This window comes from Camelina sativa, chromosome 4 (genome assembly GCF_030686135.1).
Source record: "Camelina sativa cultivar CO46 ecotype springtype chromosome 4, ASM3068613v1".
NCBI lineage: Eukaryota > Viridiplantae > Streptophyta > Magnoliopsida > Brassicales > Brassicaceae > Camelina > Camelina sativa.
In genome coordinates, this window is record NC_141883.1 from 24,913,362 (window position 1) to 24,928,286 (window position 14,925).

Sequence of the window (14,925 nt, forward strand, 5' to 3'; positions counted from 1 at the left end):
AATTAAAGAGAATGAAGAAGCTTGGGGGACAAGAGTGGGGGAGTTTCTTGGGAAATGGGAATGAGGAAGAAACTTTGGGCGCAATGCATTTGAGTTTTTTGACACACACACGACCGCTTCTTCAAGTTCAACATTCTCACGTGCCCCCATCTCTTCTTCATTTTTTTCTACTTTACTTTACTTCTTTCTTTTTTTTTCACTTTTTATTTTATTTTTAATCACATATTATACTAATAATATTATTTTTTATTCCTTAATAGTTAATAGGCTTAATAATTTAATAGTACTAGTATATATAGTGGTGGATTTTGTTCAATTTATAATAAAAAATATTAATAACGCGGAATCGTCATGATAGTGTCATGATTACATCGTTTTAGAAGATGACGACATCGCTGGCGTCTATTGACTTTGTTCCTCCCATTTTAGATTCGTTTTTTTTTTTTTTTTTTTTTTGTCAGGATCCTCTGATCTTTATATAGATCAATGCTACATTTTTCTAATGACTGCCTGATCCGAAAGACTTTCTCCTTTTACTTTTTCTTTTTAAAGATATTTACATATTTGCAAGTCTATTACTAGTATTTTGTATGATTATTATCCAATACACTAATTAGTATAATTATTACACTACTTTAGTTTTGAATTTTTTAAAAATAAATTCTCTCTTTCTTTTTAGAATATTGTTTTACTTGTAACAATTCAACCGAAACTCATTTTAATTTGTTTTCAAAATAAAACTCCTTTTTAGATTGCAATTTTAATAAAATCTAGATTAGGAAGATCACTACAAGCAAATATCTGAAGACTGGCCGTGGTATAACTTCTGAAGTGTTAGACCTCTTTGAACGCACGTGAATCGTCTCACCATATAGAATATATAGTGCTACCTAATTATATATACGAAGACCTGATTAATATACAGTGGACTATTATCTTACTTGATGACATCAACCTGATTGATGGAAGGTCAAATAAATAAATTTATACTCAAAACTCAAATTCTAATGATATTGATGTCTTTCGCAACTCATAATTGTTAATTTGTCAATGATCGGGAACTTTCATTACTAGTGTTGTACAACTAATTCAAGACTAGCCAAACTATATATATTGTTTGCTGACTCTTATTTTTCAGAAGTTTTACAAAAACAATATCTACTTTTCATATATCAAAAAGAAATTTGGTAAAGGGAATAAATCAAATTATTTTCTAATTTCATTTTTCATATAAAAACACACAGTTCTTTAAAAATTAACTATTCCTTTTTGTGTTAACAAGTACTAATGTATTCGAAAAATAAAGAACAAAATGAGTGGAATCTTTTCTAAACTTTTGTATGGTTTTATGGTATTTTATCAAATAAGTTATTGTTTTTGTATATAACGATAGTAGTAAACATTAATGATTAATCAAACATGTTTGAATGAAGGAACAATACCGACGTCATCCAATTTTTATGTCTCCAATAATTGACCACTAAAATTAAGTGTTCAACAAAGCGGTAGGCGGTATCTGGGCGATGACCCAACGCCTAGCGTCTAGAACGCTTAGTCAGGGCCTAGATAGTTTTTAAGCGGTTTAGACGTTTATAACATAAAACATTATATATATATCACCGCCTAGTGCCTAGAACGCTTAGTCGGGGCCTAGACGGTTTTTAGGCGGTTTAGGCGTTTACAACATAAAACATTATATATATAATTATATTAAAATATATGTTATAAAAATAAAAAAATTATAAACAACGGTAAGAAAAATACATTTATTTAAGTTATATTAACAACATATAAATGTTTATAATTACGTATATAGATATAAAACATAATAATTTAATTATATGTAATTTAAAAATCAAAAATAAATATTAAAATAAAATGTATGTAATTTTAAGCGGGTTAAGCGGTCATCTAGGCGTCTGCTGAGCGCCTAGGCGGCCGCCTATACCGCTTTCTTGAACACTGCTAAAATCAAACGATTAAGGCTTTGAATGGGGAGTGGGAAAATGAGTAGTTCTTCAGCCCAAGTGGTCTTTCCACTTATGTGTTCCCATTCAGCAACTACAAAAACAAAAATAAAATAAAAAAGTGAAGGGAACACATTTAGATAAGAAACTCTTGTCTTTTAGTAAAAAAAGTGAATGAACCACTTTTATGTAGATATGAGGGTGTTTCAAGTGAATGAACCACTTTTAACATTGATGTAGTTAGTTTTATTTTAGTAAATGAAAAGTTTCATACCTTTATGCTTTAGACTAAATTAGTTATAATTTTAATTAATCATAATGTTGGGATGTTTTTAGTTGTTAATTAATAAGGAAATCAATAGAATTAAAAACTTTTATACATGGCTCATAACTTGTAATTTATATATATTTTAAAAGTATCTCTATATATGTAAACATAAATTTAAATTTTTATAATAATCTATAGTAATGTTGTTGTAGTTAATTTTTTTTACTTATGTGAAAGAAATGCTAGTAAATTTTTTTATTATATATATCATGTTTTCTAATTATGTTTTTATTTTATAACATAGAGATTTAACATGTTTGTAATTATGTTTTTCTTTTAAAAAATAGAGATCTAAGTATGTTAATAAGACAATATTATGAATAAAAATTTAATAGCAAATAAGGTTTGTAAACTTTTAGTGAGGAAAAGTTATAATTGTATATGTATAATATTTTTATGCTTTTGACTAAGGTTTATAATTGTATATGTATAATATTATAAATGTTTATACCATCAACATATATTATATATATACACAATTATATAAGATTTATGATTCATGTCTACACACTAATGTAATACAAAATTATAAGAAAACTCAAATTTAGTATGTAAAAATAATTAATATTCATATAATACAATATTAATTAGAATCTACTTATGAAAAATTAAATACTAATTTAAAATTGAAATATATTATTTTAAATTTGTACAGTACTTTGAACCATTTTTACCATTCAAACATAAATTTTAAACTGTTTGATCCACTAGATCCACACTTGTTTCACTAAATCCGCTAGATTCACTTTTTCCGTTTTGATCTTCTAGATCTGCTAGATCTGCTACGCCTTTATCTCCATTCGGAGTCTAACGAAGAGAGTTGTGTAAAAGATTGGTCCATCTCTTTTTGTTTACGGGGTCCATCTTCTTCGCTTTATATTATATCATCAAACTCTGTAATTGTTCAGAATTTATTAGTTTCCAATCCATATTTTATATCTCTGTGTATATACTGTATTACACACATTTGTATTCTTATGAGATTCTTTATCTACCAATCCAATCAACTTAACTAATTTCTTCACGCAATCAGCTTCGTCCTATATATCAATCAAGTACATATTATATAATATATGACTATATATGTATGTATGTATTACTCCCTCGTGAAAATATTAATTTTCGTGGGCGAAATAAGTAAGTTAATTAGGACTCTTTCAATAATTTAGTGGATATTATTGACAAACACCTAGTCAATTACAAGTAGTACTGTACCATATTATTTGTGTACCTTTTTAGATAATGCCACATATGTGTACTCGCACAAAGATACCATATGTCTCGTATTCATTACAATTGAAATATTCGCATAGTAAACAACAACGACAACAACAACAACAACAACAAAAAGCTGCTTATAAATTAGTTATACAAAAAGGGAATTTATTCAATTTTAGTACTAATAACAAATACGTTTTTAAATCATATACTCATCGATGTATAAATATAGACTAAGGATTCAATTAACTACGTTTTTACGTGGAATAAAAGTGAGTTAGATATTGATGTCCGTAAACAAATAAGTAAATGTACTACTAGTGATATACTAATATTTGCTTTCTGACATCGCAAGACCAAGATTCCGCGCTTGATAACACTGGGAACATGCGTTGAAAGACGCACAAGACAAGTTAAAAAGACAATATTATTGAATATCAGGACAAATGCTTTTTCTAATTTGACATAAATAAATACTACTATGTAATAATACGGTATGCTGATATGCTTTTTATATTGATGCTAAACTATATATGTTGGGCATAATTTTGATCATGTAAACTATAATAGATAAATTCTATTATAATTATAACATATTTTATAAATAATGAAGAATTATGCATTCTCTAGAATATTGAGTCAATATTGACCGTAATAATAAATATTGAGTTAAAACTGGTCGCAACGGGATATGGCTACTAGTATATTAAGAGAATATTCGAGTTTATTTCTTCAGGAGAATATTCGAAACGACCTTATCTTATGTAGAGGTGGTTACTCAAATCCAAATCCCACGAGGATTAGGGTAAAGACACTTCTCTATGAAAAAGGGAGCGATATTAACACAATACGACATGAAATCGAGAGCGAAACAAGAGACTAAAAACACAGCCACACGATTCAATTCCAAAACATTGCTACAGTTCCTAAATTGACTTGTTGTACCTTAAACTCTTGTATTTGAGCTCGATATTTTGATCAATAAAAGCAATTATTCAACATTTATTTCCTGTTTCCATAGTCTCTAAACGAATCGATTAATTTTGTTCAAACAATATGCATCGATGAAAACAACCAGATTATATAATTAAGTTGCATCACGAAAATAAAGAAAGTTGCAATTAAATTATTCGTTAGTGGCTTCTATTTTAGTGAACTCAACACTTAGCAAAACCCAATCCGTCTATTGTAGTTCGGAGACTATAGACCTACATATATGTAGAATCACATATATATATATATAATAAAGTCAGTAAAGATAATTGGAAATATAAAAGAAAAAAAAAGTATAGACTATTTGGTGGATTATAAATATATATATATATAAATTCTTTATATATAAAAATTCTTTAAAAAAAAGAACAAAGACATGTGCAATTCAAATGAATTAGATTTTGATATTTTGAAAAGGAGGAGAAAAAGGAAGAATGGGTCGGTGGGGACAGTGTAATGTGTAAGGGAAGTGAGACCATGGCCAATGGAGTAATCCATATGAGTTAATCAAAAATAAATTAATCATATAATTAATATTAAATTAATTTAAGCAACCTAATAAGAACTTAAACCAAAATCATCTTCCACTAGAAAAACCTTCATAAGTTTCTCAATCATAAAACAGAAACTGCTTTGCAAGTTGAAAAAAATTATGTGCTCATTCTCTCAATACTTGCAGTAATCATAAAAAAAAAAACTCAGACATTCAAATCCTAAACAATGCCATATAAAACATATGATGTGTAAGCCTTGAGGATTGAGACATACATATCGAGAATCAGTTGATGCAGGGAAAATCTCAGGCTCACTAGTCTTCCCTCCAGCTTCTTTCACAGCTCAACCATTAAACCTCAAAAAAAACAGTAGAACAAATCAAATTGATGAAAAAGCGTAGAAAATTGAAACAGAACATAACACAAACCGATCCAAGCTTTCATCAAAGAACATAAACGGATCAAAGAACAAAGCATAACATTGATACAGAACAGAACATAGCACAAACCGATTCACGCTTTCATCAAAGAACATAACAGATCATAAACGGATCAAAGAACAAAGCATAACATTGATAAAGAACAGAACATAACACAAACCAATTCAAGCTTTGATCAAAGAACATAACAGAACATAAACGAATCAAAGAACAAAGCATAACATTGATAAAGAACAGAACATAACACAAACCGATTCAAGCTTTGATCAAAGAACAAAACAGTAGAACAGAGAATCAGCCTATAAATCACACAGAGGGAGAACAAAACTTTGCACAGACTTATGAAACAAAACCAAAGGAACCAACACAAATATCAGTTGAAGAAAGCTTATCACACCTATAATCTTCAGCACTGATTCATTCATTCACAACTACCAAGCATTCAATATTTTCACCTAATCTAAATCAAACAAGATTCACAGTTTCAATGAATTACCTTGTTCAAACAAAAACTGAAAGCAAATATTAGATCAAAACTAGCAAAACTGCAGAACAAGAAGTGAAACAAGGAAACAAAAAGATGGGTTTAATACCTTGATATATGTCACGAGCAATTTTGGCCCAGCAATCATCTGAGGAAAAAACAACACTGATCTATCATCTCAATTCCACACATAGATCATGCAATTGCATAAGCCAAAGGGTTTAAGGATAGTGTACCGAGAGAATACACAACAAAGATATTCTCATTCCCACAAGCAATAATCAATCACTGAAATTTTTATTACGCGAGAGAAACAACTAACAACAGCAGATTATACTATTACACATTTCGATTCCACATGTGGATTATAGCTTTATTATCTACCACCAAGAAGAAATGTGAATTCAAAGCGATTGTGTCAATAAAGTATGGAAAAAAAACAAATGGAAGGCGATAGATGCTAAATCCAATTCAGCTTACTAACCAAGAGATTGATGAGTAACAGAGACTTGTCGGAGAAATTTGTCGTCGTCTGCCTTCGACGAATATAGAGAGAGAGAATCGAGATTGTCTAAGAGCAAGTCACAAGCCAACACAACAGAGGGTTTTAGGGTCTCTTAGAGCAAGTCTACCGTAAAAACCAATCGATTCAAGGAAATCTATGAAAACTGAAGAATCAGAAGAGATTCATCGGTTCGTCGAGGGAGGAAGGAGAGAGAGTTCGGGAAAAGAGGAAAAGAAAATGAAAAAAAAAATTGGTTTTTTATCTTTTAAAAGACATCCAACCAGAAGCTGCCACATAGCGTTGCTTCCAGCGTTTTTCCGATACTCTGCACAGTAACGGTTCTACTAATTTGTGGGCCAATTCTTTTAATTTTTCTTTTTTTTTTGGCTTAAAAATAGTCTGAGTATCCCAATAAAACACCACTGGCCATGCTCTCAGGAGAAAGAGACATCGGGATACGTGAAAAAACGCGTTTTTACAGGAGGAGGAGATTGATGACGTGGTAGAGATAAGATAATCATTAGTATTTCAGATCCAGTTCATGCATGCATGTTTCATGCAAAAAGCCTCATTCATACTCACTTCCGATCATTCCCCACGTTACAGCTTCATCATATAATGGTGAAACTATATCTGTCGCTTTTTTAAACACTTGTTAGTTTTTAGACTTTGAGTTACAAACTACTAACTGGAGTTAATCGACCTGTATGTTCTAGATTTTACAAGTTGACAAAGGGACACATATATCTTATTTTCAAGAAACTTATAGCTTATTTTCATTACTAAGGATCTAGAAGCTAATAAAACATTCACATGGTGCCTCTGATCCAAAATAAATAATCCGGTTCAAAGAATTAGACTAGTGATAAAAGTTAAACTGTCTAAAAACTTTCATTTGATAAAAATAAAACATCATCAGCTATAATGTATATTTCAACAAAATAAAATATTAAATAACACTTGCCACTCACTGGCTTCACAAAATTGTCACTAGTCCACCTAATTGAAAATAAAGAAAATTAAATAGGTCAAACAATATATTGATATGTATGGATATCCACAAGAAAATGACTGAAATTATAGTAGTATTAAAAAAGTTGTAGAACTGGTCAACCATGGTTGGAGGATTTATGATCAGCTTATATTCTTTCTCTTTTAATGAACGATTCCCTTGCAATTTACGATATTTGTGTATATATGTTCTGTTTTATTGTTTGTAGGTTGGTGGTGGTATATGGATTTAGACAGAAAACAAATCACTAGCCATAATTTGTCCCACTAGAATATATAAAAGGAAACAAAAATTAAATACGATGCTTCTCTCTCTCACTGGCCATAAAATTTGAAAGCTTGACAAAAATCAACACAAAGAAAATAAAAAAAAGGAACCACTTAAAAGTTATAATAGTATAGTGTGACTAAAATTTGTTGACCCAACAAAATACTAGTAGTGTTATCTAAATATTGTTGAATATATAGGTTATACATATATTCAGATATTTTACTTGCATTTATCATTTTATGTAACCCTCTATAGCTTTTCCCTTACGTTAATTTTGATTTTGCTTCTTCAAAGTTTGAATTGTTTATCTTCTTCCGAAGAGATTAGCGAACGCCATAATCCTTAATTAAGTAAGTACTTACTGGGCTTAGTAAGACGAACAGAGAGAGAGAGAGAGATGCTGAGTCAGAGTTCCGTACAATACTGCTGACGCGTGTCTTATTCACCTTTCTCTCTCTCTCTTCTCTACGCGGTTTCTCTCTCTACGCCGTCCTATTTATATAAGTATTTATCTCTCCTTCCAATTTCATCATCGCATTTTTAATTTTCACTATCTCATCATCTTCATCTCTCAAATATTAATTAATTATTAAAAAAAACAGAGAGAGCTCTTTTTTTTTTTTTTTTTTTAAACCTCCGATTACGAAATATTCCGGTGAGTCATGGCGTCGTCGGAGGGATTAGCGAGCGTTGAACCGTGGTCATTCCGTCAAAGCTTCAACATAGATTCATGGCTAATCTCTGATTCCTTCTCTCACGATAGTGATATAATCGCTAAAGCTCTTCACAGATCCATCTCCACTTCAACCGACTCACCTCTTTCTCCTTCTTCTTTCTTCGATTCTTCTCCAACTGCCGTTGTTGTCTCCGATCTTTCTCCTCCTCAGACTCTCTCTAACGTCTCTTTCGGCTCAGATCCGGAACTCGCCGGCGCCGGTGGTGGTGGTGGAGGGAAACGGAAACGTGGTCCTGGTGTTTCCGGTGGTAAACAGACGAAACGCCGATCTCGAGTTTCGTCGAAGAAATCTCAGACCACTTTTATAACGGCGGACGCGGCTAATTTCCGGCAGATGGTTCAGCAAGTCACCGGAGCTAAGTTCATCGGTGGTTCTCCTAACGGCATTTTCGCTCCTCTTGTGAAGCCGGAGCCGCATAGGCTCTCTAGTAGACTGCCACCGTCGTGCGGGAGCTTCGATCGGTCTTCTTCAGCTGTTCCGACACTTGATACGTCGTCGTTTTTGTCTAACCATCACCAAGAGAACATCGTTACAGATTTGGGTTCTGTATCAGCTCAGATCGGCTCGTTTCATCCTCAGTCAAGTGCCGCGACGACGACGACGCCGCCGGGGAACGTCAGTGGTGGGTCCGCCGTGGAATTAGATAGTTACCCGAGCTTCCCAACTCTTGAATCGTGGACAGTTATGTAATTTTTAATTACTGTTTTTTTTTTTGTAGATGTAATCCTTTTTACTTAATTAGATCCTTTTTTTTTTTTGTTATCTTTGTATTTCTCTATGAATGATCTTTGTTTTTTCATCCTTTAGCTTTTGTGGCTATGGGATTCTCTTTGTTCATACTTTTGGAGGAATCATATGGTTAATCAAAAAAACTTTTTTTTTTTTAATCTTCATTAATTTCGTCATTAATCATATATCGTTTCAATCAGCCTCAGTGATTAGTTTTGGTTTATGATTAATCACTGATGATAATATAAGGCCGTAAAGGTAAGAATGTAAGATTAGATTTTTTTCATCTCATCAGAAGAAGCTTTAGGGGGAATATCTTTGATGGTCCCATGAACATACATGTTGTCAATATCACACATTTTTTTTTTTTTTTGGCAAACAATCACACATAAGACAATCATTTACGTTTATCCCCACTACAATAATGTTTCCATTACTTGATACAAATCCATATGAGTATTTTTTATTTTTCCTTTTTCTCTTACCAAATCTTAACATGAACAGAATTAAGCGTAGTGTTTAACAACAACAAATAATTTAGCACTAAAAGAGAAGATTAGCTTTCAACAACTACTGCAAGGAAGGAGAGCATGTCAAAGTAAACGATAATGCGACAACAACCACCCCCAAGTCAAAAAGATTACATCGTAAAAAAAAAAAAAAGTTATAATAAACTCTCCTAATGGGTTTGGTGATCAGAAAACACATACTAAAGTTTAAAGACTAGTAATATATGTATTAATTTATAATATGAGAAAAGTCGTAAAACAATTTGAAGTTTATTCCAAGTTTCAATTTTTATTTTTTTCAAACACCTTCTTAGGGTCAGGGTCAGTTATAAAGTGAGTCAATGTCAATGCTACAAAATAGGAAGCATTGATCATCAATTCATCATCAGTCGTTGTGTTCTTAGTTTGACTGTTAATCGTCATTTTGCGTTGATTCTTTGATTCCTGAATTACACGACACACCACCAATCTCCCGTTTAGAGATTAAACTTGCCCATTATTAACAAAACGTAACGTAAACTCTTTAAAAAAAAAACAAAAACACTTTGCTTAAGATATTCCGTAACGTTTTAATCAAAAGGTTGACGCTAGATTTGTTGGATGCACTTCACACCTTTGTTCAGTTTTTGTTGGATCTATTCACTTAAACTCAATTTTTGTAAATATTGGTAACATGTTGTGTGGACGGTGGGTGGAAGAAGACTAACCGGGCAATTAATATAAGGAGGGACCATAGATTGACCAAATCGATTATATAATTTATATACACAGTAGTCAGAACTCAGAACGAAGACTAATGTGAAGGCGACAAATATAGAAATGGTTGTTGGTGGTTGCACCTGAGATGGGTTTATTAGGGATACTATCATCTACTTTGTCTCTCAATCAGATTTAGACACTTATCTATCGTCACATGTGGGTCGGTCTTTGAACTTTTAATTACGAGGACGACACATAAATGAATATTATTCTGTGTTAGGTTTACTTCTAACTGAGTATTATTAATCCGTGAGTATGATATAAACAACCGTACACGCAGGAGGTATTGAGTAAGTTGTTCCCTTTGGTTCTATTGCAGAAGTAAACAAAAAACAAGGTAGATAAACAAGAATTAGTGTGTTCACATCTTCTACAAGTTGATCTCTACTTTTATCTTTTGAAATCATCTGTTGATTTGATATTTTTAGCCTACACTTTACTGGTGAAGCGTGTTCTGAGCTCTGCAAACACTTGGAAAAACATGAAATCTAGCTCTACCAGCTCACCTCTGTTTCTCATATGTTTTTGAGTTATGTCATTTTAACCAAGAAACCTTCTTAAGCAACATATATAGGTTCTGCATATGTTTCAGATAGCAGGACCTTATAGTTAGTACGACAAGTAATCAATCCAGAAGTTCCAAACAGTGAAAACTTGAAAATGCAGATTACAACAACTCAGTCTCACTATAAAATCCTATTCCACAAAAGTATGAATCCTTTGTCCTCCTTGGACAAATAGATAATCTGAATAGGTAAGTTTACGACCAACAATATACCTTTAGGCTAAAGACTAAATGTGGAAACATGGGAACTTCCAAATGATGCATTTTAAGAATTCAAGTATTAAGATGGATCCAACAACACTTGTCAACAAGTTAATCAAAACAAGTCAATACAGGTTTCACAAGTATTGTCTCAACTAACCATTTCTATACTGGATTTTAAGTATGGCTAATGTGAAGTATAGACTATGGAAATTACAGATGCTGCTCACATTTGAGTTTCTCCGAAACAGAGCCACATTGCATAGGGCACAATAGTGTAGACATATGCTTTAGTGGAAATCTATCAGACTATCATAAGGAATTTCATATATTTAAAGCCAAATTGTCTAATTCTCGAACTATAGCAGAGTTTCAGGTGATGATGATTGTATACATATGTGTAGCGCTTTAATGGCTGCTCCTACGGTCCTACTACACTCCATGTGGACTATGTGAGTACCCATTGAAATGTTTGACTTCCATGTGAGTCCGGCTCTGCCACCATTGTTGCTGCCCTCCTTGTGAATCGCTACATTTGAACGGAGCCGAGAATTGTTAAGAAGGAGAGAAAGAAGTCACGGGAGATCTGTTGCTCACCACCGTTGGCCACCATTGTTGGTAAGCCACCCGCTGTCATCGGAGCAGCGGTAGCCTTCGTCTAGACTAGAATTAAGGAAACCCTATAGAAGAAAAGATTAAGAACTAAGAAGTTTGAAGAATAACTCTCTTTATTAGCTCAAAGAAAATACCTCAAAACTTTAAGCTCTCACAAACTCTCAAACTTAATCTTTCTTAGGTTCTGCTACATCTCAGCATCCCCTATATATATAAGTTCTTAAGTATATTCTCCTAATCTTAAATGGAAAATTTCTTATTCCTATTATATCTAGATATCTCCTAAATATAATCTCCAATTTCCATTTCTCTTTGATTAGCTTGGTCTCCAAGCTTTACTTCAAGCTTACACCAACATACTCCTCCTTAAGCTTGAACTCCAATGCTGCCAAGTCTCTAACTCCCATAAGCTCTCTCATTTGCTTGAACTTGATTCTTCCTAACGCCTTTGTGAGAATGTCCGCCTTCTGTCTGATACCTTCAATGTGCTCTACTTCTACCTGCCCATTTTCGACACATTCTCTTATGAAGTGGTATCGCCGAGCAATATGCTTACTACGTCCATGAAATACTGGGTTCTTTGTTAATGCAATTGCTGATTCATTATCGATTCGAATAACAATCTTCTCAACCAAATTCCCAGTGATTTCTGCCAACAAATCCTGCAACCAAATTGCTTGTTTAGCAGCTTCCGTCCCTGCCATATACTCAGCTTCACAAGATGATAAAGCCACGACATCTTGCTTCCTTGAGCACCATGTGATCGGACTGTTCCCAAATAGAAGATATGTCCATAAGTACTTCTACCATCAGCTGGATCACCACTGTGACTAGAGTCACTGTAACCAACAAGTTTAGGCAACCTTGATCTTTCATAAGACAGTCCCAAGCTTACAGTTCCCTTTAGGTACCGCAAACATTGTTTCAAGGCTGCACCATGTGAAACTCTTGGACTCTGCATATATCTCGACAAAATTCCCACACAGTATGAGAGATCCGGTCAAGTGTGAAGTAAGTATCGAAGACAACCTACTCGCTTGCGATAAACAGTCGCATCAATTTCTTCCTCTTTCTCTGCCTTTGATAGCTTCAACTCTGCTTCCATTGGTGTGTGAACCAAGTTGCAGTTTCGTAAGCCAGCTTCCTCTAAAATCTTCAATGCATAACCCGTTTGATCAAGCGTTATTCCTCCTTGATGTTGCTTTACCTGAATTCCAAGATAGTATGACAATTTCCCGAGATCACTCATGTCAAACATCGATGACATCTCCTCCTTAAACCTCATTATGATCTCTAGACTTGTTCCCGTGACAAACAAGTCGTCAACATACACTCCTACTATCAAAAGATCATGATCAGAACTCTTTCTATATACTGAGGGTTCCTTTGAGCAACGAACAAAACCAAACTCCATGAGAATTCGATTCAGCTTGTTGTTCCAAGCTCTAGGAGCTTGCTTTAAGCCGTACAAGGCCTTGTTGAGTCTATAGACTTTCTCCTCTTTTCCTTTCTTCACAAATCCCTCTGGTTGACTCACATGTACTAACTCCTCAAGCTCACCATGTAGAAAGGCTGTTTTGACATCCAAATGATGTATCTCCCAACCATAAGAAGCAGCAAGATCAAGCAGCAGTCTGATTGTTTCGATCCTTGCAACTGGTGCAAATACTTCATCAAATTCCACACCATGTTTCTGAACATAACCCTTAGCCACTAGTCGCGCTTTGTACTTATTTATGCTCCCATCTGAATTTCGTTTAATCTTAAAGACCCACTTCAAGCCAATTGGTTTTGATCCTACAGGTAAGTCTACAAGATCCCAGACTTTGAACTTTTCAATAGACTCAAGTTCTTCCTCACAGGCTCGTCTCCATTCTATGGACTCACTAGCTTCTCCAAAGGTCCTCGGTTCATTGTTTAAACAGAGCAATGCCAATTCTCCTTCTTCTTGTGCGATCTGAAAGCAAACATAATCATCGAGGTACTTTGGCTTAGTTCGTATTCTTTTACCTTCTTCTTGAGGAATTATTGCAGACAGTTCTTCAAGTTCTGCAGGCGGTTCATCATCTGAGTTTGATTGCTCATCTCCTCCAGTTTCTTCACTAAATGTGTCATCCAAGACCACAGGTTGTTCAGACAACTTGTGTATCTTATCCTTTCTGTGATCATCACCTCTTACCCCATCAATTGTAAACTCAAAACTCTCTTCTCCATCCTGTCCAGAATTATTCTTACTCCAATTCCACCCTTTTGCTTCATCGAACACAACATCACGGCTAACTATGACTCTCTTGGTGTCAGGATCAAACAACCTATATGCTTTGGAACCAGGCTCGGTTCCTAAGTGAACAAGACAACGAGTTCTATCATTCAGTTTTTTTAGTTGAGCTTTGTCTGTCTTAGCATATGCAATACAGCCAAAGACTCGAACATGTCCAACCGTCGGCTTTCTACCTCGATAACACTCATATGGGGTTTGATCCTTGAGTGATCTTGTCACAACCCGGTTCAGTAAATAAGTCGAATGTAGAACAGCTTCACCCCACAGATAGTTTGGCATCTTCATGTGTTTCAGAACACTTCTTGTCATCTCCATCAAAGTTCTGTTTCGACGTTCCACAACTCCATTCTGTTGCGGAGTATACGGAGCTGTTAAGTGTCGAGCAATGCCAGAATCTTCGCAAAAAGAGTTGAACTCATGAGATACAAACTCCCCTCCTCTGTCGGTTCTAAAGGTCTGAATCTTTTCTTCTGTTTCCTTTTCCACCATTGTTTTGAACTTCTTGAACTTCTCCATGGCTTCACTCTTCTCCTTTAGAAGGATGGTCCACATGTACCGTGAATAATCGTCGATGAGCACAAATATGTATCGATTTCCAGCGCTTGTGCTTGGTGTTATTGGACCGCAGAGATCTCCATGTATAAGTGCTAGCCTCTTTGTTGATCGAAAGTTAGTTGCTTGCGGAAAAGGTTGTGTAGACTGCTTACCAAGTAAACATGAGCCACAAATCTCTTTGTCAAGTGGTTTACTTGGACCTCCCAACACATGCTCATTGGTAAACATTGATGACAATGTAGTATAGTTAACGTGTCCCATCC

General features: G+C 34.0%; 1 long non-coding RNA gene and 1 pseudogene across 3 annotated transcripts; one reads left to right on the forward strand and one right to left on the reverse strand.

Moving 5' to 3' along the window:
- Window positions 1-2,908: 2,908 nt before the first annotated feature.
- On the reverse strand, window positions 2,909-6,691 carry LOC104781582 (uncharacterized). 2 transcript variants are annotated; one of them, XR_015597100.1, is made up of 4 exons: window positions 6,409-6,678; window positions 6,034-6,072; window positions 5,275-5,356; window positions 2,909-3,189 (listed from the first exon to the last, which is right to left on the reverse strand). It is a non-coding gene; the product is annotated as an uncharacterized LOC104781582 (long non-coding RNA). The 2 variants fall into 2 exon arrangements; XR_015597099.1 differs by lacking the exon at window positions 2,909-3,189 and having other exon boundaries at window positions 5,073-5,356; window positions 6,409-6,691.
- Window positions 6,692-8,185: 1,494 nt separating this feature from the next.
- LOC104781583 (calmodulin-binding protein 25 pseudogene) lies at window positions 8,186-9,371 on the forward strand (annotated as a pseudogene). The gene has a single exon (XR_015597105.1). The product of XR_015597105.1 is annotated as a calmodulin-binding protein 25 pseudogene (transcript).
- The last annotated feature ends 5,554 nt before the right edge of the window (window positions 9,372-14,925 follow it).